Source organism: Nycticebus coucang, unplaced genomic scaffold (genome assembly GCF_027406575.1).
Source record: "Nycticebus coucang isolate mNycCou1 unplaced genomic scaffold, mNycCou1.pri scaffold_86, whole genome shotgun sequence".
Taxonomy (NCBI): domain Eukaryota; kingdom Metazoa; phylum Chordata; class Mammalia; order Primates; family Lorisidae; genus Nycticebus; species Nycticebus coucang.
The window spans coordinates 242,222-267,578 of record NW_026515602.1 but is presented as its reverse complement, the minus strand read 5'-3'; the positions used below and the strand labels follow the sequence as shown (position 1 = coordinate 267,578).

The 25,357-nt window shown below is 35.6% G+C and overlaps 2 long non-coding RNA genes across 2 annotated transcripts; both read left to right on the top strand.

Annotated features, from left to right (window-relative positions):
- The first annotated feature begins 1,160 nt into the window (after positions 1-1,160).
- On the top strand, positions 1,161-2,827 carry LOC128579624 (uncharacterized). Its single transcript, XR_008378229.1, has 3 exons — positions 1,161-1,254; positions 2,356-2,429; positions 2,763-2,827. It is a non-coding gene; the product is annotated as an uncharacterized LOC128579624 (long non-coding RNA).
- Positions 2,828-15,301: 12,474 nt separating this feature from the next.
- LOC128579626 (uncharacterized) lies at positions 15,302-24,721 on the top strand. Its single transcript, XR_008378230.1, has 3 exons — positions 15,302-15,405; positions 16,709-16,795; positions 24,624-24,721. It is a non-coding gene; the product is annotated as an uncharacterized LOC128579626 (long non-coding RNA).
- The last annotated feature ends 636 nt before the right edge of the window (positions 24,722-25,357 follow it).

Here is a 25,357-nt window from a genome sequence, read left to right as displayed (position 1 = left end):
TTGGGGTTGACATTCTCTGTTGTACTTTTCTTCCCATTTATTTTTAAAAGTCTTTTTCCTTTTCCTAAAAGAAAACATGATGGTGAGTGTTAGATGCTGAAAGTATATAAGTTGCCTTGTTACAATAAAATTAAATGTGAATAAAATAAAATAATAAAAGTTGATGTTGTGATCTTAGAATACAAAATATACATGCTTATCATAATGTAATCTTCTCTTTCCCCATTTTATCAATTTTATAAATTTGAGTATTTATCTCATACAATATAGTTTGTAAAATTAAGAATAGTGTATTTATTGAGTACTTAATAGTATTTATGTAATACAATATAATTTGTAAAATTAATAATAATACAATATAATTTGTAAAACCAAGAATAATGTTGTGTTTTCATCCTATAACAGGAGTAGATAACCTTCTCTGTGAAGGGCCAAATAGTATATTTTAGGTTTTATGATCCAGAAGATTCCTGTTGCAACAGCTCCACTGTGCAGTGATGGCAGAAAAGTATCTATAAATAATATGCAGAATGAAGGGGTGTGTCAGGGTTCCAATGAAATTTAGCTAAAAAATCTCTTCAGGTGATGAGCAGATTTGTACTAGATCATTATTATTTTTAATGCAAATAGTGTGTTAGTCTAAAAACCTTGTTTTCTATATGCTACATTTTTTAGCTGTCCATCCAGTGAGGGAAATGTGGGTCATTTCCAAGTGTAAACATTTTTCTAATCTTTGTTTTAGTTTCAAGAAGTAGAGGATCAACTCGAAGAGGAAGGACACCGTGCCAAGAAGATGCTAGACCAATGGAAAAAGTATGCTTTCAAGCAGCAAAAAAGAAAAATAAAAAGACTTGAGTATTATAAAGAAAATAAGTGTTACAGTTTGAGACTAGTGCTAGTTGTAATAGTAACTATATCTGTGTGAATCTTAGGAAAATTTTCAGCTTTAAGCTATTTTGAAATGCATATTTTTTTTTACTTTGTTTCTAAATTTTGCACATTATGCATGGACATTGCTAGAAAAATGATATAGTTGCTTAATCATCTACTTTTCAAATATCTAAGGATTCACATAAACATACCTTCAAGTGTTTGTTCAAAAATTGCATGATATTTAAAAAAATTATCTGACATTAATTATTTTAAAAATTATATTTTAGGATCAAAATGGCAAATTCCAAATTAAAACTTACTGTCAAAGACCAAGCCGAAAAACTCAACCAGTATGAGAAAGACTTGTCAAGTGCAAGTTTCGTAAGTTAATCTCTTATTTTAGTTCTGTGGCAGAAGAGGCCGAGTGTATCTTACTCAAAATGCTTTGGACTAGAAATGTTTTGGATTGTGGAATATTTGTACATGCATATTGAAATATCTTGGGAAGGGAATTCAAGTCTAAACCCAAATTTATTTGTAATATATACACCATATTCACACACCCTGAAGATAATTTTATGTAATGTTTTATAATTTTGTGCATGAAGCAAAGATGTTTTCACTGCAACATGGCACATGAAGTCAGATGTCAAATTTTCCATTTGGAATGTCATTTTGACCCTAAAAGTGATTAGGATTTGGGGGCATTTTGGATTTTAGGTTCTAATATTAAGATGCTCAACCTGTAGTACAGATGCTCACTGACTTTCAATGGGGTTATATCCCAATAAACCCATCCTCACTTAGCCTAGCCTACCTGGAACATGTTCAGAGCACTTACATTAGCCTTCAGTTGAAAAAATAATCTAGTTGGGCGGCGCCTGTGGCTCAAGGAGTAGGGCGCCGGTCCCATATGCCTGAGGTGGTGGGTTCAAACCCAGCCCCGGCCAAAAAAAAAAAATAATAATAATCTAGTATAAGTCTGTCTATAATAAAGCATTGTATGTCCCTCATACCACATATTGCTAGCCTGGGAAGGATCATGAATCAAAATTCAACATACATTGAAATTGGGGTGTTTCATTTTAAAGTCAAAAAAATTAAGGTGGCCATCATCATTATGTCAAACTTGCAAGGGCTTCACATCATTATGGAGTCAAACAATAGGAAGTTGGAGGATCCCAAATCAGGGACAACCTGCGTATAAGAATATGGTAGACAATATGAAAAACGTCTCTGATAAAAATATCTATCCCCTTCATAGTGATAGTACTTATTGCAAGTAGTGCCTGTCCCCTTGACTTTACAAAAGAAATTGACTTAATTCCTAAAATTAATGATTTGGGTAGTAAGATTTTAATAAAAACATTGTCATAGCCCAAGAATAATATTTTTATGTATACCACATTTCATTTATCCATTAATCCATTGGTGGACATTTTGTTTTTCCAAGTGTAAATTATTTTTAATCTTTTGTTTTAGGTGCAGAAATCTCTGGAAGATCAGTTAGCAGAGACTATAAAATGTAAAAGGATGATGGAAGACCGCATGCAAAGGTACAGTTAAAAGCAGCACACAAAATAACTTGAGTATTCATAAAGCAAATAGCAGTGTAATATGAGATTGTATCTGTTCAGATAATAAGTATGTTTGTGTGAAGCCAAGGAAAGTTTCAACTTTAAGCTATTTTGAAATGCATGCCTTTGTATATTTTTTCAAAATTTTATACATTTTCCAAAAATACACCTAGAAAAATACCTTTGCCAAATCATCTGCTTTGTTAATCTTTGAGAAATTCTCTAATTATGCCTTTAGATATTTGTTCACAAGCTTTATGGCATTTTAAAAATTTATCTGTGATAAGAATTATTTTATAATATGTATTTTAGCCTTGAAAAAGAAAATTCAAAAATGAAAGTAAACTTTGGAAAGGCACTGGACTGCATTGAGAAGTACGTGTCATCTGCAAGTTCAGTAAGTCAATCTCTTACTTTCTATCATACTTAAAAGGAACTTTTTTTCTCTACTAGTACAGGCTGTACATTCTGCACCCCAAATGCCCAGAAGTATTTCAGATTTTAGAATTTTTATATATACACAATAAAATATCTTGAGGATGGGATCCAAGTCTAAACACAATATTCATTAATGCGTCATGAACAACTTATGCACAAAGCCCGAATGTAACTTGATATAATATTTTTAAGTACTAAATTTTGCATGAAACAAAGATGTGTGTTTTCAATGAAACCTGTCACATGAATTCAGATGTGTAATTTTCCACTTGTGCTGTCATCTTTATATGTAAGATGAATAACATTTTGAAGCATTTTGGATTTCAGGTTTGGAGATTTCAGGATAGATGCTCATCCAGGAGCACAGGTAAGGGCCTAGTCAGTGCCTGCAGGTAGTGCTGAGAGGTAAAGCAAACTAAAACTCAAAGATATGGCCTTGATGGCCCTCTTTTTTAATTGGAAGTGTAGGATTGTAAAAGATTTTAGTTTAAAAAAGTGATGAAAAATAGATCTCTGGATGAGACCTTGTATTAAGGAATATTAATACACAGTCATGCCATGGAATCCCAGCACTTTATGAGGCCAAAGTAAAAAGGCCAAGGCAAAAAGATCACCTGAAGCCTGGGCCTATCTCTACAAAAACTATAAACCAATTAGCCCATCATGGTGAACTGTAGTCCTAGCTCCTTGGAGGCCCAGTCAGGTGAATCATTTGAGCCCAGGAATTAGAGACTTCATCAAGCTGTGATGGTAGCACTGTACTTGATCTTGGGTGACAAAGTTATACCTAGTCTCAAAAAAAAAAAAATAGAGTTCAAAGCAAGGGGAGAAACAGGATGATAGAAAAGCTGTAAGAGGTGATTCATGCCTGTAATCTAAGCACTGTAGAAGGCTTGAAACCAGGAGCTGTAGACAAGCCTAGGTAATGTGAGAACAAAAAGAAAGAAAGAGAGAGAAGAAAGAAAGAGAAGAAAGAAATGAAGAAAGAAAGGTAGGAAGGATGGAAGGAAGGAAGGGAGGGAGGGAAGGGAAAGAGAGAAAATGAAAAAAAGAAAAGAAAAAAGAGAGAGAGAGGAGAGAGAGAGATAGGAAGAAAGGAGGGAGGGAAGGAAGGAAGGAAAGAAGAAAGGAAGTAAGGAGGAAGGAAGGAAGGAGGGAGGGAGGGAAGGAAGGAAGGAGAGAAGGAAGGAAGGAAGGACGTGCAGGTGGTGCTGAGAGGTAAAGCTAACTAAGACTGAAAGATATGGCCTTGATGACCCTCTTTTTTAATTGAGGAAGGAAGGGAGGGAGAGAGGGAGTAAGGAAGGAAAAGGAAAGAAAGAAAGAAAAAATAATTATCCAGGTGTGGGTGTGGTGATGCTTCCCTATAGTCCCAGCTATTCAAGAGGCTGCAGTGAGAAAGTAACATGAGCCTTCATATTAGAGGTTGCAATGAGCTATGATCATGGCATTGTACTGAGTCAGAGCAAGACCCTGGCTCAAGTAAAAGAAAGTTTAAAACAGAAATAAATAAAATTTAAAATAGAAAATAAAAATAAATGAAAAGCTGCAAGAAACAGGGAAAAGGCATGTTTATTATAGAGAAGTCTTAAACTTTGTGGGGGTTTGTTTTGTTTTGTTTTTGAGTTTGTTAGGGAAAGTCCCTATTATAATTGTTTCTCACTCTGGGGAGATGTGCCCTATGTTCTTACATGTGCCCATTAGGTGGGACCACACTGATCCCCTTCCCTTCTCCCCCTTTTTCCTCCCCCCTTAGCTCAACTGGAGTTAAATTGACTTTTTGTTTTGTGGGGGCATGTATTAGTTGGTCTACCAGCTTCATATTACTGTTGAATCCGTTGGATACTTGCTTTTCCATTCTTGTGATACTTTACTAAAAAGAATGTTTTCTAACTATCCAGATGTACATTCTGCATCTTTTTATGGCTAAGTAGTATTTCATAGTATACATATACCACAGTTTGTTAATCCATTCATGAGTTGGTGGGCACTAGGGTAGTTTCCACATCTTGGTGATTGTAAACTGAGCAGCAATAATCAAATGCAGATGTCTTTATGATAAGGTGCCATTTTTTTCTTCTGGGTAGATGCCTAGTAGTGGCATTGTGGGATCAAATGGGAGGTATAATTTGAGTTCTTTGAGGACTCTCCCTACTTATTTCCAAAGAGACTCTATTAGTTTGCAATCTCAACAACAGTGTAAAGATGTTCACTTTTCTCCACATTTGCACAAGCATCTCATTTGGGACCCTGTGATGTAAGCTATTCTGAGTGGGGTTAAGTGATATCTAAAAATGATTTTGATTGTATTTCTGTGATGATTAAGACCATTTTTTTCATGTTTGTTAGCCATTCATTTGTCTTCTTCATAGGTTGTGTTCATGACTCTTGCCCAGTGATAGATGGGATTGTTTATTCTTTTTATGTTGATTAATCTGAATTCCCTGTGGATTCTAATTATCAACCCTTTGTCAGATTAATAACCTGCAAATATCTTTTCCCATTCCAAAGGTTCTTTATTTGCTTTAGTTTTTTTTTATTTTTATTAAATCATAGCTGTGTACATTAGTATGATCATGGGGCACCATAAACTTGGTTCGTAGACCGTTTGACACATTTTCATTACACTAGTTAACATAGCTTTTGTGGCATTCTCTTAGTTATTTGGCTAAGACCTTTACATTCCACTTTTACTAGGATTCACATATTCCCTTGAAGATTACTCAATCTGTTCCAAAAGGTAGAAAAAGAAGGAAGACTACCCAACACGTTCTATGAAGCAAACATCACCCTGATCCCCAAACCAGGAAAAGACCCAACAAGAAAAGAAAATTGTAGACCAATATCACTAATGAATATAGATGCAAAAATATTCAACAAGATCCTAACAAACAGAATCCAGCAACATATCAAACAAATCATACATCATGACCAAATCGGTTTTATCCCAGGGTCTCAGGCTGGTTCAATATACGTTAATCTATAAATGTAATTCAGCACATAAACAAATTAAAAAACAAAGACCATATGATTCTCTCAATCGATGCAGAAAAAGCTTTTGATAACATCCAACATCCCTTCATGATCAGAACACTTGAGAAAATTGGTATAGAAGGGACATTTCTTAAACTAATAGAGGCCATATACAGCAAACCCACAGCCAATATCATATTGAATGGAGTTAAATTGGAATAATTTCCACTCAGATCTGGAACCAGACAAGGCTGTCCATTGTCTCCATTGCTCTTTAACATTGTAATGGAAGTAGGCTCAGTGCCTGTGGCTCAAGCGGCTAAGGTGCCAGCCACATACACCTGAGCTGGCAGGTTCAAATCCAAAGCAGAGGCCCACCAAACAACAATGACAACTACAACCAAAAAATAGCCAGGTGTTGTGGCCAGCACCTGTGGTCCCAGCTACTTGGGAGGCAGAGGCAGGAGAATCGCTTAAACCCAGGAGTTAGAGGTTGCTGTGAGCTGTGATGCCACTACACTCTACCCAGGGCGACAGCTTAAGACTCCATCTCAAAAAAAAAAAAAAAAAAAAACATTGTAATGGAAGTTTTAGCCAGCAAAATTAGGGAAGAAAAGGCGATCAAGGGTATCCACATAGGGTCAGAAGAGATCAAACTTTCACTCTTCGCAGATGATATGATTGTATATCTGGAAAATACTAGGGACTCTACTACAAAACTCTTAGAGGTGATCAAGGAATACAGCAGCGTCTCACGTTACAAAATCAACATTCATAAATCAGTAGCCTTTATATATACCTACAATCGTCAAGTTGAAAAAACAATTAAGGACTCTATTCCATTCACAGTAGTGCCAAAGAAGATGAAATACTTTGGAGTTTATCTAACAAAGGACGTGAAAGATCTATATAAAAAGAATTATGAAACTCTAAAAAAAGAGATAGCTGAGAATGTTAACAAATGGAAAAATATACCATGCCATGGTTGGGAAGAATCAACATTGTTAAAATGTCCATATTACCCAAAGCAATATATAATTTCAACGCAATCCCCATTAAAGCTCCACTGTCATACTTTAAAGATCTTGAAAAAACAATACTTAGTTTTATATGGAATCAGAAAAAACCTCGAATAGCCAAGACATTACTCAGAAATAAAAACAAAGCAGGAGGAATCACTCTACCAGACCTCAGACTATACTACAAATCAATAGTGATCAAAACAGCATGCTGGGCAGTGCCTGTGGCTCAAGAGGATAGGGCGCTGGTCCCATATGCGAGAGGTGGTGGGTTCAAACCCAGTCCTGGCCAAAAACCACAAAAACAAACAAACAAACAAAAAAACCAGCATGGTACTGGCACAAAAAAGAGAAGTAGACGTCTGGAACAGAATAGAGAACCAAGAGATGAATCCAGCTAATTACCATTATTTAATCTTTGACAAGCCAATTAAAAACATTCAATGGGGAAAAGATTCCCTATTTAACAAATGGTGCTGGGTGAACTGGCTGACAACCTGTAGAAGACTGAAACTGGACCCACACCTCTCACCATTAACCAATATAGCCTCTCACTGGATTAAAGATTTAAATCTAAGACATGAAAGTATAAAAATACTAGAAGAGAGTGCAGGGAAAACCCTTGAAGAAATTGGGTTGGGCGAGCTTTTCATGAGAAGGATCCCCCAGTCAATTGAAGCTGCTTGAAAAATACACTACTGGGACTTGATCAAACTAAAAAGCTTCTGCACAGCCAAGAACACAGGAAGTAAAGCAAGCAAACAGCCCTCAGAATGGGAAAAGATATTTGCAGGTTATGTCTCTGACAAAGATTTAATAACCAGAATCCACAGAGAACTCAAACGCATTAGCAAGAAAAGAACAAGGGATCCCATCACAGGCTGGGCAAAGGACTTGAAGAGAAACTTCTCTGAAGAAGACAGGCACATGGCCTTCAGACGTATGAAAAAATGCTCATCATCTTTAATCATCAGATAAATGCAAATCAAAACTACTTTGAGATATCGTCTAACTCCAGTGAGACTAGCCTACATCACAAAATTCCAAAACCAGAGATGGTGGCATGGATGTGGAGAAAAGGGAACACTTTTGCACTGCTGGTGGGAATGTAAATTAATACATTCCTTTTGGAAAGAGATATGGAGAACACTTGAAGATCTAAAAATAGATCTGCCATTCAATCCTGTAATCCCTCTACTGGGCATATACCCAGAAGACCAAAAATCACATCGTAACAAAGATATTTGTATTAGAGTATTTATTGCAGCCCTATTCATAATTGCTAAGTCATCGAAAAAGCCCAAGTGCCCATTGATCCATGAATGGATTAATAAATTGTGGTATATGTACACCATGGAATATTATGCAGCCTTAAAAAAAGATGGAGACTTTACCTCTTTCATGTTTACATGGATGGAGCTGGAACATATTTTTCTTAGTAAAGTGTCTCAAGAATGGAAGAAAAAGTACCCAATGTACTCACCCTTATTATGAAACTAATGTAGCACCTTCACATGAAAGCTATAACCCAGTTACAACGTAATAATAGGGAGAAGGGGGAAAGAGGAGGGAGGGAGCAGGGAGGGAGGTGAGGGTGGGGGATTAATGGCATCTTGCTTTAGTTTTTGTGTCCTTACCTGTGCAGAGACTTTCCAGCTTAATTAAGTCCCATTTGTTTAATTTTGGTATTGTCGTGGATTGCCAACAGAGTCTTCATAAAATCTTTCCCCAGGTCTACATCATCAAGTCTTCCCCTGCACTTTCTTCTAGGACTTTTATCATTTCATGTCTTAGATTTAAACTTTTATCCATCTTGAATTCAATTTTTGCAAGTTGACGAAAAGTGCAGGTCCACTTTCAGTTTTTATGTGAATTATCCAGTTCTCCCAGTACCATTTATTGAATAGTGATTATTTGTTTGGTTTATCAAAGATCAGATAGCAATAAGAAGCTGGTTTCATCTCTACGTTTTCTATTCTGTTCTATATGCCTGTATTTCTATTTTTGTGGCTGTACCATGCTGTTCTGATAACTGTGGACTTACAATATAATGTAAAGTCTGGTAGAGTGATACTTCTGGATTTGTTTTTATTATTAATAATTTCCTTGGCTTTATGGGTTTTTTTATTGTTTCCATACAACATGCAGAACTCTTTCTTCCATTTCTTCAAAGTATGATGTTGGTATTTTAATGGTAATTACATCGAATCCATACATTACTTTGGGTTTTATAAACATTGTAACAATGCAAATCTTCCCAGTCGTGTACATGACATATTCTTCCATATATTCATGTCTCCTGCTATTTCTTTTCTTAGGGTTTCATAATTCTCTTTGAAAAGATCTTTCATGTCCTTGGTTAAGTATATTCCCAGGTATTTCACTTTCTTTGAAGCTGCTCTGAAGGGTATTGTGTCCCTGTTTTCCTCTCATTTTAATTGTTATTTGCATACACAAAGGCTCCTGATTTGAGCACATTGATTTTATACTCCACACCATTACTGTATATCTTGATCACTCCCAGGAGTCGTGTAGTTGAATCAGTTGGGTTCTCTAAGTATAAAATGATAACATTGGCAAAGAGTGAAAGTTTGACCTCCTCGGCCATCATTTGTATCCACTTAATGTCCTTCTCTTTCCTGATTGCATTAGTTAAAACTTCCAGAGCTATGTGGAATACCAGTGGTGATGGTGTACATCCTGTCTAGTTTCAGTTCTAAGTGGAAAACTTTATTCAGTGTGAAATTGGCTGTGAGTTTGTCCTAGAAGGCTTCAACCAATTAAGAAATGTGTCATCTCTGCCTATTTTCTTAAGTGTTCTTGTTAGAAAAAGATGCTGAATATTGCCAAATGCTTTTTCTGCATCTATTGAGAGGATTTTATGGTCTTTATTTTGGCTTCTATTGATATGGTGAATTATGTTTATGGACTTGTGTAGGTTAAACTAGCTTCATCTTAGCATCACTGGGATGAAGCCGACTTGATTATGACATATAATTTTTTAAATGTATAGATAAAATCTATTTTCTAGGATTTTGTTGAGTATATTTCTGTCAATATTCATAAGTGAAATTGGTCTGTTGTTCTCTTTTTAGTTTGGTCTTTTCTTGGTATTGGTATCAGGGTGATATTTTCTTCATAGAACATGCTAGGGAAGGTTTCTTTCTTCTCAGTGTTTTGGAATTCATTCTGCATGGTAGGTATAAGCTCTTCATTGAAGATTTGATCAAATTCTCGTGAAGCCATGTGGTTTAGGGATTTTCTTTTTGTTGTTGGAAGCTTTTTTATTGTTATTTAAATTTCAGTGCTTGATATTTGTCTGTTCTAGAGCTCTATTTCTCCCTGGTTAAGTCTAGGGACACAGTGTGATTCCAGGTATTGGTCCATTTCGTCCACATTGTCAAATTTCTGGGCATAGAGTTGCTTGTAGTAGACAGAGATAATCTCTTGTATCTCTGTGGTATCTGTAGTTATTTCCCCTTTTTTTGTTTCTGATTGAGGTTTTAGAGATTTTAATGCTATCTTTCTATTTAATCTGGCCAAAGGTTTGTTGATTTTATTTATCTTTTCAAAGAACGAACTTTCCATTTTATTGATTTTCTGAATGATTCTTTTGTTTACAACTTCATTTATTTCTAATTTAAGTTTGGTTATTTCTTTTCTTCTGCTAGGTTTGCAATTGGATTACTCTTCCTTCTCCATTTCTTTGAGATGATTCATTAGGCTGTTGATGTGCTCTCTTTCTATATTTCTTATGTTGGTATCTAATGCAAGAAATTTCCTCTTATGACATCTTTTTCAGTATCCCACAGGTTTTGGGAATCTGTGGCTTCATTGTCATGCTGTTCATGAAATCTAATAATTTCCTTCTTTTATCCTCCTTGATTCAACTGTCGTGTAGCATAAAGTTTGTAGTTTCCAGGACTTTGTGTGTGGATGAAGGTTTTTGTTGCAATTGATTTCTATCTTTATTCCCTGGTGGACTGAAAAGATGCAAAGTATTATTTCAAATTTTCAAAAAAAATTGTTGAGATTTGATTTGTGTCTGTGGGCTGGAGTATGATCCATGGGCTGATAGAAGAACATATTCTCATTGGCTTTGGGGTTGTGTGTTCTATATATGTCTATTAAGCATACTGATCTAGGGTAGCATTCAAGTTCCTTGTTTCTATAAGTAGTTTCTGTTTAGTGGCTCTGTCCAGTTCTCTTGGAGGAATGTTAAAGTCCCTAGCTACTGTGGTGTTGTAGGATATTATATTGTTCAGACAATTAGTGTTTGCTTCATAAATCTGGGACCATATAAGTTGGGTGTTATATACTTTTAGAATTGAAATGTCCTCTTGTTCTATTTTTCTCTTGACCAGTATATAGTGACCCTCTTTGTTATTACTTACTTTTTTGCTTTAAATACAATTGTCTCTGAAAATTAACTTGCAACCCCTCCTTTTCTGATTTCCTTTTGTTTTTTAATATTTTAAATATATTTTCCTTCATTAAATCATAACTGTGTACCTTAATGCATTTATGGGGTATAATGTGGTGATTGTACATGTTGAAGGATAAAACAAGACTAAGGATGAAGGACTGGAAAACAATAATTCAGGCAAATGGCAACATGGTGAAGGATAAAACAAGACTAAGGATGAAGGACTGGAAAACAATAATTCAGGCAAATCGTAATCATCTCCTCGCTTACTTAACTGCTGGTTCACCCTGAGTCTTCTTTTGTCCTTCCACATTAGGTGTGTTTCTAGAGACAGCATATAGATGGATTGTGCTTTTTTATCCAGTCACCCAGTCTGTGCCTTGTCAGTGGGGATTCCAAGCCATTCATTGAGAGAATTGTTAAGTATTGTGGAGTTCTATTCACCTTATTTTGTGAAGGTCCATTGCTTAATTTTATTTTTTGCACCAATGTGGAAGCTATGTTTTGTTCTTCAGTTTCTGGGTGTCTACTTTTCTTGGAGGTCCATTGTGATGGTCAGTATGGAGAATGGGTCTGAGTATTTCTGCAGAGCTGGACGTGTAGTGGCAGATTTCATCAATGTTTGCATGTCAATAAAAGATTTGATTTCTCTGTCAAATTTAAAACCTAGTATACAGAATCCTGGGCTGAAAATTGTTGTATTCGAGAAAGTTAAATGTCAATGACCACCTTCTTCGGGATTACAAAGTTTCAGCTGAAAGGTCCACTGTCACCCTAATGGATTGGCTCTTATAATTCAATTGGTGCTTACTCTTGGTTGCGTGCAGAATTTTCCCTTTAATTTTGACCTTGGACAGGTTCATTACAATGTGTCTGTTGAGATGAACCAGAGTTTGATATGCATCTAAGAGGACTGTGTCAGAATCTTGGTGATGCTTGGGAAATTTTCATTTACAATATGCTCTAGAAGGGCTTCTATACATTTGGGTTATTTTCCTTTCCCCTCACGGATCACTTTAATTTATGTATTTGTGTGCTTCATGAATTTCCATAATTCTCTAAGCTCTGCTTTTACTCTTTTCTGCCTCTTTAAATGCCTGAGTTAGCTCAAGAGACATATCCCCTAGCTCTGAGATTCTTCTTTCTCCATGGTCTAATCTGTTATTTGTACTTTCTACTGCATCTTCAACTTCCCTGGGTGACTCCTTTATTTCTTTAAGGTCTAGTACCTCTTTCCTATCTTTTATTCACTTCTTAAGTCAATTTTTGGATTTCCCTTCAGTGATTATCCACTTTCCCTTCAATTCATTTCATCATTTTTGCCATCCATAATCTAAATTCCCTTGATGTTACTTCCATAATTTCCTTCTGGGTAGGATCCTCTATGGTAGCTGCCTCATGGTCCCTTGAGTTTAGGGGTGATCTTTTGGTTTTTCGTGTTGCCAGATTTTTTTTCTTGTTGGTTTTTCCTCATATGTGCTTTCTTCTTTATCCATATCCTTCCCCTACTTTTTCCTCTCACGTCCTTCTTCTTAAATGTTCTTGTCTCTGTGCTTGAATGTTGGAGTGGCCTTTTGGTACAGGGACAAAAGGAAGAAAAGAGAAATGAATGAGAAGTGAGAAAAGAAACAGAAAATAAGGGTGAAAGAAAAAGAAAAGAAAGGACAGGAAGAGAAATACGGGAGTAATAGTGGTGTTCAACAGGGTGCATTGACCCATACATGCAATTTCAGGACTCTGAGGGGCCAAGGAAGTTGGGTTCTCCACAGTCAAGAGCTCCTTATCAGCCTGACCAAAAGCAAGACCTTGCCTCCACCATATACAAAAGGAAAACATCTTTGTGTCACTGGGGGGACCTACTAATACTGTAATTTGGAAGTCTAAAGTGAGAAGGACACCCAAGCCCAGGTTTTAAGGCCTCCTTGAGCCAAGCCAATGCCATGGACCCCCAGCCTAGGCCCCAGAGCAAGGCTCTGTCCCATAAATAAAATACAGAATGAAAGAGAACAAAACAGATGAGAATAAAATTAAGAAAATAAATAAAATTATAAACTTTGGGGGAAAAAGTAGGGATAGAGGGATACCTTAGTTTTCATTTGAAAATTTATGAAGGAAAGATGAGAAAAATCTAGAAAAAGGAAGGAAAGAAAAAATAGAAAAGTAAGTTTAAAAAGCAAAGAAATGCTAACACAAAATGGAATCCTTATTATACAAGAAATTAAAAATGAAAAAATAAAACACAAGGAAAGAAAAACTTAAAAAAATTATAAGGAAAAAATTTTAAATATACATACAAATAGCAATATATTACCTGGACTTCAGGTGGCACTCTGGGGGTTGGAGATGCAAAACAAACATGCTGATTCTGCTATATAAGATGGATGTGGGAAGCCACTGTCTAGTTGCTGAGGAAACCCGCTTCCTTCTTTCTGACTTATTATCCCTCAGTCAGGGCATGGTGGTTTCATTAACATTCAGGCATAGCAGGGTGGGGGCCTGAAGCTTTTACCAGACTTTTTAGGATACACACCTCAAGTTTCCAAACAGTGCCCCTTGGCCACAAAGTGGCTTTTCTGGAATGTGAGAACCATCCACCTCACCCCAAGGATGGCTACCCAGCTCATCAGGTGCACCACAGCCAGTCACGTGCTGGGACCCTGCAGGCTGTTTCTTCCCAGTGGCCCTCCCACAATGACAGCCCTCTGATGGCAGCCAACCTAATCAAAGTTACACCCTGCCTGGTAGTTCAATCCCTGCCACTGGGCACCATTCAAGTTCACTCTCTCACGCAGGCTCTCCCAAGGCAGCTGTGGTGAGCACCCAAGTCCAAAAAATCTGCAGGACAGTGCTTCCCTGTCTTTACCCCTCTGCCAGAGGGTCGGCCAGCCTCTGCAAGCAGGCACCTGCTTTCTATGCTGGTCCTACACTGCTCCTGACCTCCTTGTGAATGTGTAGGTGATTATATACTGATTTCATACTAGTATTGAATACACTGGATACTTTTTTCCCCATTTTTGAGATACTTTACTAAGAAGAATAACCTAATTTACATAATGCAATGAGACATTTCTAAACTATTAAGAAAAGTGTACGAATGCCTTACCACATCAAATAAGTAAGCGAGGAGATGGTTCTGTTAATCATTTAAATTTAAGCATTCCACGTTGTCTATCAAATCACATTTTACTTCATAAATGCATTAGTGTACACAGTTACTATTTGATAAATAAAACAAAAAGAAAATCATTTGATTATTAAGAGAAGTTAACATAGATCCACAGGAAAGAAAAAGCTGTGATTTAGAAATTAGACCACACTCTTGAATTGTTCTTAAGATACACTATTTAACATTTTTAAAATTTAAATTGATTCTAATATTCTTTGAATGATCATATTACATGAGTTCTAACATAATGATTCCTTTTGTATAATTATATTTAATATTGAATTATATTAACAGCTTACTTTTTTTGTTGTTTTTATTTTTGAGACAGAGTCTCACTCAATAGAGTAACCTTGTGTCACAGCTCACAGCAACCTCAGACTCTTGGGCTTAAGCAATTCTCTTGCTTTAGCTTCCCAAGTAGCTGGGACCACAGGCACCCACCACAATGCCCAGCTATTTTTTGTGTGTGTGTGTTATAATTGTCCTTGTTTGGCAGGCCTGGGCTGGGTTCAAACTCACCAGCCCCAATGTATGTGGTCAGCACCCTAGCTGCTGAGCTATTGGTGCTTTGCCAACTTAGTTGATCTTGATGATGAACATTTGCAATGTATGCTTTCTCCCCATGTTTAAACTTACTCAGGGCATCACTGACTCAACACATTAAAAAATAAATATACAATAACTATTCATATTATAATTCTTTAAAATGTATCCTTTCAATTTGTTTTAGACTGGAACATCATCTCAAGGAAAATTACAGCATATTGTTTCAGCAGGAGCTCAGATGAAATCCTGTATTGCATATCTGGAATCTGAAATCTCTGAAACAGAAACTTCTCGAGAAGAAATCAATGAAACCACATTTCGGAAATACAAGCAACTCTATCTAAAAGAATTGAAAATTAGAAAATTGTCATACAAAAAACTAAGAGAGTAGGTCAAAACAGAAAATCATAGAAAATAAATTAAGTTCATTAATTTTCCTCAATGCATAATTTTTTAGGGAGGGAAGCTCATGAAATTATTTGGAAATAAAAACAGGTCTTAGTGAACTTAATTTTGAAATATTCATTCAGAGCAGTTTGTTTTTCTCCCTTTTTATGATTTTATATGAAATTTTTTCATATGAATTATTATGTAGTGAATCTGATCTCTTATTCCTTCAGCTAGATATTTTTGTAGCTTTATAATTTAGACAGTGATATTGTTATAAATTTCTTGCCACCATTCCACTAGGTAAAAATATTAATGAGTTTCATTAATCTAATGAAGATTACAACTTAAACCCAAATAGTCAAGTACTACAACTATTCTTTCAGCATGTTCTGGCACCTGGAAAATTAACTTTTCTTGGCTGTGATCTTTGGTCTTGGCACTAGTGGGCACATTGAGAAAAAATTTCTGGTATAGTTTTTCCACTCAACACAAAGGCAGATTTGCAAAACTTGCATACTTGATTAACACAGAGATAAAGGAATGGATAATTCACGAAGTTCTTAAAAATAATGCCATGGTCAGCCTGAGGTATGGAAGACACACAAAAAGGTTAGGCCCCACCACTCATGCCTTGGTAACAGTGTTAGCAGCTAATTTCCACCGGTGCTTGCTGAAGTTCTTCTTGATCACCAACTCAGACATCTCATTCTCACCGAGAAGTTGTTGCTCTGAATTATCTCTCAGTGCCCAATACTTAACTTTCCCCATATAGTAGGTGAAATGTAAAAGGGTGGCAAAAGCAAGTGCTTGAAGAAGTCTTTGAGGAACTTTTTTTTTTTTTTTTTTAATCTTTGTACTGGCTTAAGAGAATAAGTTTTTCTCTAACTTTTTTGTTGTGCAATGTTTAGTATAGTCAAGCAAATTGATATATTCCCTATTGCACATAGTTGCTTTCCAAACATAAGTATTTCTAATGATACCCTCAAGTGTTTATTATAAAGAGAGCCATTACAGAAGGCAGCGAGCGTACCCTGTTGATCTTTGCATCATTGACAGCCATACCTCTCCCCTCTGCACTTGAACTATTTTCTTATTAGAAACTATTTTCTTATTTAGAATGCTTTTATAACTGGAGTTGCACAGAGTAGGCCTGCCCTGACACATTTTCAGTTACAAAACACTGTTTAAATGGAAATTTTATTTACACTTATGCCAACTTCTTAATATTAAATTGCAAGCCACTTAGGAATGCTTTAGGAAAAATGAAATACTAACCACTCATCTTTTGCAATCTTCATAGAATTCATCAGAATCTAACAGAAGACACTGCTGATTTGCTTGATGAAAAAAAGAGTAACAGATCTTGATGTATCACTCTTGCCATAAGGTCAGTTCTAGATTCACTTGAATTGAAAATATTTAAAAAGTGTAGTTTTCAACAGAAAGTTTATTTGAAGGGAACCTTGGTGATCTTCTGCCTCAAGCCCAGAGATTTCAGATAACAGCCTAGTGAACTACCTAACCAAAGTTAGTTATGTTATCTTTTTTTCTTGTGAGTTTCAAATTTCGGACGTAACTTTTCTTTTTAATTTGTGGAAATGCTGAGTTGTTTAATTAACTTAACATGTTAAGCAAAGATCATAATTATCTACTTTAATTAAGAAAAGAAATAGAAATTTTATTTTAAGTCCCTGGTGCTCTCATTTTCAAGAGATACCCATTTGTTACCTTGATGGGATAAATATAACTAAACTGATGCATTTTACATTTTTTATTTTTTAATTTTTTATTAAATCATAAAGAGATAGATCTTAACCTGTATGATGTAAGCATTCCAAATTGTGTATGAAATCAGCACACTGTACCCCATAAATGCATTACTGTATGCATTTTACATTTTCTAAAAAGCTACATTTAAGTTACATTTAGGGCATTGAACATTATTGCCTAATAATCGAACGAATACCCATAGGTGCTCTGAGTTACTTTGTAATTGATTTCACTGTGACTGTGTTTCATAACACTTCAAGGTTTCCTGCACCACCTAAAGTGTTCCACCCCTAATCACAAGGGAATGCTTGCCATCCAAAACTTTAACCACATAGGATGTTTACTACCTATAGGAATCCAACATAGACACTTTTTATGAATTCAATAAGCCTGTAATACAAAGAAATATTAATTTCTGTTTCTAATTAATTTCTTTTTTTTTTACTTTATTACATAACCATATGTCCTTAATTACCATTGAACTTATGGCGGTTTTGTATCAAGTTTCATAAAATGTATAGATTTCTGTGCCGCGGACCGCCGGTCGATGGGCCTCAGTCCGAGGGTGCTCAGGGTGAACGGTACAGGTTGGTTGAAAAGGTCGACGCAGGATGAAATGACAAACTGCCACACACCACGAGTGATGAAGAAAGCAGCTGTACTTTACTGATTTTTAAGTCTGGTATTTATACATTTTTTTTCCAGGGTTTAAACAATGTAATCATTATTTTGCTCATGCTTGTAAATTATCTTTGTGTCTCCATATGTGGTTTATCATGTACTATATGTTTTCAAGGTTTTGCTCTCCGGAGGGAGGTGCCGGAGGGACGTAGTTTATTTTTTCAAGGTTTTTGCTCTAGGGAGGTGGTTTTATCAGTAACACCTGGTTACTTCCCCTTATCTAAGAATGTCAAGGTTTGTGACTTCTCTTAGTTCTGTAATTGGTCTCAGTTTCTTATGATCTCTTTTAAAAACAGCTGAACATATTCTTTTATGTATAATGCTTGACTACTTCTATATATATTTTCTATGCATTTTTACTCTAATTAGTAACTATATTTTGATTCATTGTTTGTTAAACATTAAACTACTCTATTGATTTGTGTTACATATGAAAATTAGTGAAGTAAGATGTTTTTCTAAGTAAAGTTTTACTAATTAGTGAAGTAAGATGTTTTTCTAAGTAAAGTTTTACTGCAGGAGGTGATAGTGTATGTCATGTTGGAACATCTTGTTTGCCGTGCCTGCATTGTCTCAAGTCACTGACATTTATGGTAGGGACGTGCTGTTGTGCAGGCTCTCTTGGAGCCACTGAGTTCAGCACAGCCATTCTTGCTGTGTTTAATTGTGGATCAGTAAGTCATTATGTTTATTCTTAGTTTCTCAAAACAATCAGGCATTCAACTGAACAGACAGGTTTCAGAGCAAAGGTTTTTTAGGCTTTTATGCCGCACCTCGTGAGTCATTACGTTCAAACAAAGGCATGCTAGGCAACTTATGCGCTGCTGTCGCAAACCAGGGGTGCTGGGGGTTTCGCTCCGGGGAGCACATACCACCTACTCACGCATTTTATAATGCGGACAGCGCCACTTCACCCCAGCTAGATGCCGGGGGTGCGGCATTTCTGGGCAATTGTATTATACTTTTTAAATAGTGAAATCAAGCAACTAATTGAGCTTTTAAAATGAAGTTTATCCATGCCTCTCTATTTGACCATTGCTTGAATGATCCAAGACCAAGATGGCAAAAGTATCAAAGATGTGTAAATAGCAATGACAACCAAAGAGAATCAATTAATTCCTCCTACTCAGAATTTCTTGTAAAGGAACACATGGTTCCCATTTCTCTTGGAGATGTAACAAGAACCTGGTATTACAGCTATTTTATTTTATTCATAGTAAGAATTCATTTCTGCAAATCTCAAAATGGATCCGATGATGACAAGCTGTATCAATTGTAGAGGCCATAAAGAAAAAGTTACTTCAACTGTCTTGTCCCAATTTAAATTGCTTATCTAATGTTTGGCCATTTTTACTCTGGGGGACATTACAAAGGCCGTTCACAGGAACACATTCCTGTGGGAGTCTGAGGCAGGATGAACTCCAGAGCCCAAGCAGTTCAAGCTGTGGCGTGCGGTGATCATCCCTGTGTATAGCCACTGCACTCCAACCTGAGCAATATAGCATGGCCCTGTCTCAAAAAGAATTTACAAAAACCATAAAACATTTGTTTGAACAAAAACAAATAGCAACTAATTTTCATGATGATTTTAAATACTTAAATGGCAAAATACTAGCTTACAAATTTTTCTTCATTATTTGGCTTACTTAGTGTTTGTTTTTTTAATAAACAAAACATGAGATGATCAGGGTCTATGTACTTCCGAGTCATGAAATTGAACTACTGGATATAAAAAGAAAATGAGTGTTAAATACTCTGCAAATATAAAATGTCCTCATTGGCTCTTACCAGGAAAGTCAGATAATGTATCATTTTATAGAATAATGATGAAAGAATGTATAAGTACAGATGCAGTGAAAGGGAAGATTTTGGAGGAAATATTCTCCCATAATTTTTCAGAAGGAAAGGAATGTTTATTTTAAATGTGTATATTCCTTCCATTTTCTCTGAGTTATATTTAAAAATCTGTGTGGTTTTATCAATGTGCAGAAAGTAGCTGAAAAAGAACTCCACATTCAAGAAGGTGACCTAAAGCCCATTCCCGGGCTGAAGCTAATTTCCTTTTTGACTTTAGACAAACTACAATATCTCTGACCCAGTGTTGCCTCTAATATGAATTTAGGGGGTTGATTACATTAACGTGTTTTATGGGTTTTTGGAATTTTTTACAAATATAAAGTTTCTTTAAAAAATGCATGAAACCGTATTATACAAAACAGAAACACAGTCGTCTGGATAAAGGAGGCATGCTGCCTCTCTAGGTGTGACTTCCTTGACTCTTAATCCTACAGTGTTCTATCTGGACACTTAGATTTCCCTGGGACATAGATTGTAAGTTACCAGTTATGAGAGAATCTTCTTAATTAGCTAAAATTTGCTGATACATTTGTGTTCTGTATATAATATTACAATATTCCTATATTTAAGAATGAAAAATTAGAAACAAAGTTGCAAATGTGCTCCTCATATTAATATTGGACTTCAAGCTACCCCTGCCACCTGAAACCTAATCTCCACCTGCAAATAAACAGAAAGAACATGGAGATAGGGGCAGTGCTTTTCCTACAAATAATTGGTGCATTGTACTCCATAGGGAGCTAAGATAGCTTTTGACTTGGTATTATGTATGAAAATATTAGCAGTTCATTAAGCTTTTTTATTTCCTCTGGCAGTCATCAGTTTTTCCTAAGATATTGCTCCACACACTTCACAAACCATTGGTGGTACCTTGTCAGTGATCAATGTCACCGAGATATTTTTCTCCCCCTTTTGCTTTTGTCATCTGTACCAGGCACTGTATTAAATAATTCACTTGGGGACAATGATTCTGCATTTCTATTAAGAGAAGTATGAGGAAAAATACATGACTTAATAGGAACATAAAAATAAAGTGAGAGAGGGCAGCGCCTGTGGCTCAGTGAGTAAGGTGCCAGCCCCATATACCGAGGGTGGGGGTTCAAACCCAGCCCCGGCCAAAGTGCAACAAAAAAAAGCCGGGTGTTGTGGCGGGCGCCTGTAGTCCCAGCTGCTGGGGAGGCTGAGGCAAGAGAATCGCGTAAGCCCAAGAGCTAGAGGTTGCTGTGAGTCCTTTGATGTGATGGCACTCTACTGAGGGCAGTACAGTGAGAATCTGTCTCTACAAAAACATAAATAAATAAATAAATAAATAAATAAATAGAGAGAGACTTTTTAAAAGTCCTTTAATATTTGACAATTTTCACTTGTGAATACAGACAAAATAACTGCAGCCTCCCATCATCTAGTGCAAGACTGGAGTCATCATAGATCCAGATCTTATTCCATAACGTACATATACCACAATTTGTTAATCTGTTCCTGGGTTAATGGGCATTTGGGTTGCTTCCATGACTTGGCAATTATGAATTGGACTGACAGTTTATAATTGAGGTGATGGTTATGTTAATCAGTATGATGTAAGCATTCCATATTTTATATCAAATTAGCACACTGTGCCCCATAAATGTACATAGTTATGATTTAATAAAAAAATAAATAAAATATGAAAAAATCAAGATCTTTCTTGAAGCTTTTAGGTGCCCTCCCAGAGATGCTCCTTCCCTTTGGTCTGGGTCTGTCTCTTTCCCTGTGAGTTCTCACATCTGACCTGGTGTCTCTTTCCCAAGAACAGTTGCCCTTGCCATCACTTATGTGGGAAAGTATTCAAAAGCCAATGAGAGGCAGGAAGAGAACTGATTCCAGGGTTGGAATAAGAGCAACTACTTCGACCACGTGCTAAGAGTTAGGAGGAAAGATGACCTCTCCTTAAATATGTTATATAAAAAGTATTCTCCATCTAGAGAAAACACTCCTTTAGCACAGAAGTAAGCAATCTGTTGAGAAGTGTATTTCATTTTTATATGAGTAAAATGTATATAAAACAGCTTGTGAATCAGGCATAAAGGAGTTAAAAAAAATCCACACATAAGTAGCGAATATTTAAAAGAAGAGCTCCCTGGGGAAAGCTAATAAGATTACATTAGTAGTTCCTTAATTCAAGTCATGTAAGGATGTACATTTTACATAGTCTTTATTGATGGTAATGTGAGTATTCATTCTGTAAAAGCTTCTCTTTATATTTGGTATTAAAGTTTTACTTTTATAAGACCTAGTTAGTATGGTTTCATTATGTATTTTATAATCCTGTCAATAATATTATCACAGAAATGTTATGGAAAACAATCTATGAAAATATTAGGAAACCATTTTAACTTATGTCGTGTGGGCAAAGTGGCCTGTGATTCCAACACTTTTGGAAGCCAAGGTGGGTTGATCACTTGAGGCCAGGAGTTTGAGTCTAGTTTGCGCAAGATAGTGAGACACCCAATCTCTATGAAATGTTATATAACATTTCAAAAAAATTGACTTTATATCTATAATTTATAAATCCCTTGGATATTATATTATCAACACAAAACATTAACTATATTCAGTAGAGTATTTGAGATCCTATTTTTGGCACTTAGTAAGAGAACACATTTTATACAAGAGTTAAATAAGAATACTCAAGATGGAGACACTTGCAATATAGTTTGTTTCACACATTTAATAATTTACCTAACAACTGTAATTAATCTAATATTAAAAAAAGGTAGTTATTTCTGATCTGAAAAAAACCAAAGTTATGATTAACAAGTTATTTATACTTTTGCATCTAATCCTGTTACACAAAGTCTTGAATCAAAGAAACTAAGTTTGAAAATGAGCTTTAACCTGTATTTATTCTTTTCTTCAAGCAAATTTTCTGAAGTGTTTGTATCTGTATGAATAAGGAAAGGTTAATAATAGCACAGATGGCATAATATTTACACTTAATCTTTTGTCAGTAGAATTTGGATAGGACATTACGACAATGCCACTTCATGTATATGTTTAAGATTCTGAGATGAAAAGTTATTAGCTTTGAACATGCCTAAAAATTCTAATTTTCTAAAACTGGAGAGTGCAAAGATCATTTTTAAGAGAAAATCAACTAAAGTGAAAAAACTGATTCAACTTTTATAAATAACAGAGTTTTGCTCAGAATTAACAAAAAAAATACATAGATTACAAAGTACGACTTGAGTTGTTTGACCTTTATATTAATAAATAGAAAAATCAGGGCTCTGAAATGATGTATATTCAATAGTAAACCTATGGTAACTGTATTTTATCAGATTATTATAAATAGCATTACATTTTGATGTTCTCTAGTACGTAAAACAGTTTGTAAACTTAAAATAAGCTGGAATTTACTTTCACTCATGTGATTATTCTTTTATTTAAAAATGCTCGTCAGATCTAGTTTCGAAATTTTTTGTTTAAAGGACGCATTTTATAAGAAATATGTCATTCCCTAGCCGGGCATTGTGGCGGGTGCCTTAGTCCCAGCTACTCGGGACGCTGAGGCAAGAGAATCGCTTGGGCCCAGGAGTTGGAGGTTGCTGTGAGCTGTGTGAGGCCACAGCACTCTACTGAGGGCCATAAAGTTACACTCTGTCTCTAAAAAAAAAAAAAAAAAAGAAATGTGTCATTCCCATGATAATGTCTCTTGTTTAAATTTAACATTATAAATAATATTTGTCTTATTTCAGATCTAGGATTTGTTGCCAAAATTTATGAATTAAGTTAAGATTAATTATTGATTTCTGAAATGAACTTGATAGAGCAAGTGGCACCACTCTTTATTGTGTGGTCAAAGGATACTACATTACATTTTTTTTTTTTCTCACACAAATCTACTGAAAACTGTGAACACATAGACACTCATCGTGAAGAGTGTACACATGCTTCGTTTAATTCATGTTTCACAGCTTTAAACATCTCGGGAGGGAAGGCTATGCATCTTTTTCTCTGGCTCTACACTTCCTTCACTTTTGCCATTTCTGAGGGATTCTCAGCACACTGAAGCTATACCTGGAAAGCAAAGGACTCACCAACTTCTCAGGTTTACCTAGTGATTTAAGGCCAAAGTCCCCAGACACATGTAGTAACACTTAGTCAAGCCATTATAGCTCATTAGCAGTCACTTGACAGGTGACGTTTTCAATGTCTGGTCATTTACTTGTCATTAGTTTTCTTTTGCCCTTAGGAAAAGTACCAAATTCCTTAGCATGGGAATAAAAATACTTAAATCAATTTGGTTTATGTGAAGTTATTCAGCTTTATCTCTTAGGACTTACTGTGCTCTGCCCCTGTGTTCTAGCAACTGGCTCAACTAAACCACTTAGGATTCCCCATGTTCTTTCCCCACCCCATCAGCTGCGTGCGTTAGCTTCTTCCTCTCCCTCGTTCTTCAGGCAACCTACATATTGTCTCCACCAAAAAGCCTATAATGCTGACACAAAACTAGGATGGCTTCTGTGTGCATGTTTCAGTACTGTCCTGATTTGTGCCTGTCATGGTGTCTGTGACTCTGGAAATGGCCTAGCTCTTTTTTCAGGTTATTGTAGACATTTGTTGAGGGATGGACTATATTATGTCTTGTAATTTCAATGCTTGCCACAGTACCTTAGCATAGGACTGTAGAATAGATGAATGAAGAATGAGAAAAGGAGAAACTGATAATTTAACCACAGTGATAATTAATTTATAATTAATATGTAGCATTAGGCATATTATTCTTAATAATTTTTCATTACTAACATAACTGTGCAGATATAGTTTTAATCCTCTGTAATATTGGATAACTTCTTAATTCTTCTTTACTGACTTATACTCAGTTAATTATGAAATCTTTTAGTCAAAAATTCTTTTTTATTTCCTAGCTGCTTCTGAATATGCATCTGGATTCGACATATCTTCTCCTTTAATCATATGATGTGTTAAATGTAAACCAAGTTCTAGTTGGAAAAGCACATGAGAATATATACAAAATTTTACAGAAAAAAGTTCCATAATCAGAAAGATAATAAAATGTTCTTACTGGGCTGTTTAAATGGTGTACTGTTTTTCATTCAATGTATCATATGGGAGAATCTTTGCGAAAAGAAAATAATTTATACCATATCTTTATAATAAAAATTTATTTATGTTTTAAATAATGTTTCTTGGCCTATTAACTATTCAGTGAATTTTGCAGTTGAAGCCAGTATTGCTGCGTTTCCATATACAAACTGCCCTCATGCCAGCTGCTTAGCAACCAAACCACCAAGTTGTCATTGATATTTCAGTGGAGTTGAGAGTTAGGTTATTTGTATTTTATAGCTAGTAAAATAATATGTAGTAATAGATTCAAATTTATTTTTTTAATTCTTTATTAAATCATAACTGTCTACATTAATGCATTTACAGGGTACAATGTGCTGATTTGATATACAATTTGGAATGCTTCCATCTAACTGATTAACATAACCGTCTCCTTGCTTACTTATTTGTTGTGGCAAAAACATTCATACTCTATTCTTAATAGTATAGAAATGTATCATTGCTTTATGCACATTAGATTGGATCCCCCAAAAACCTTCTTCCTCCCAGCCTCCTCACCCCTCCCCTCTCTTTC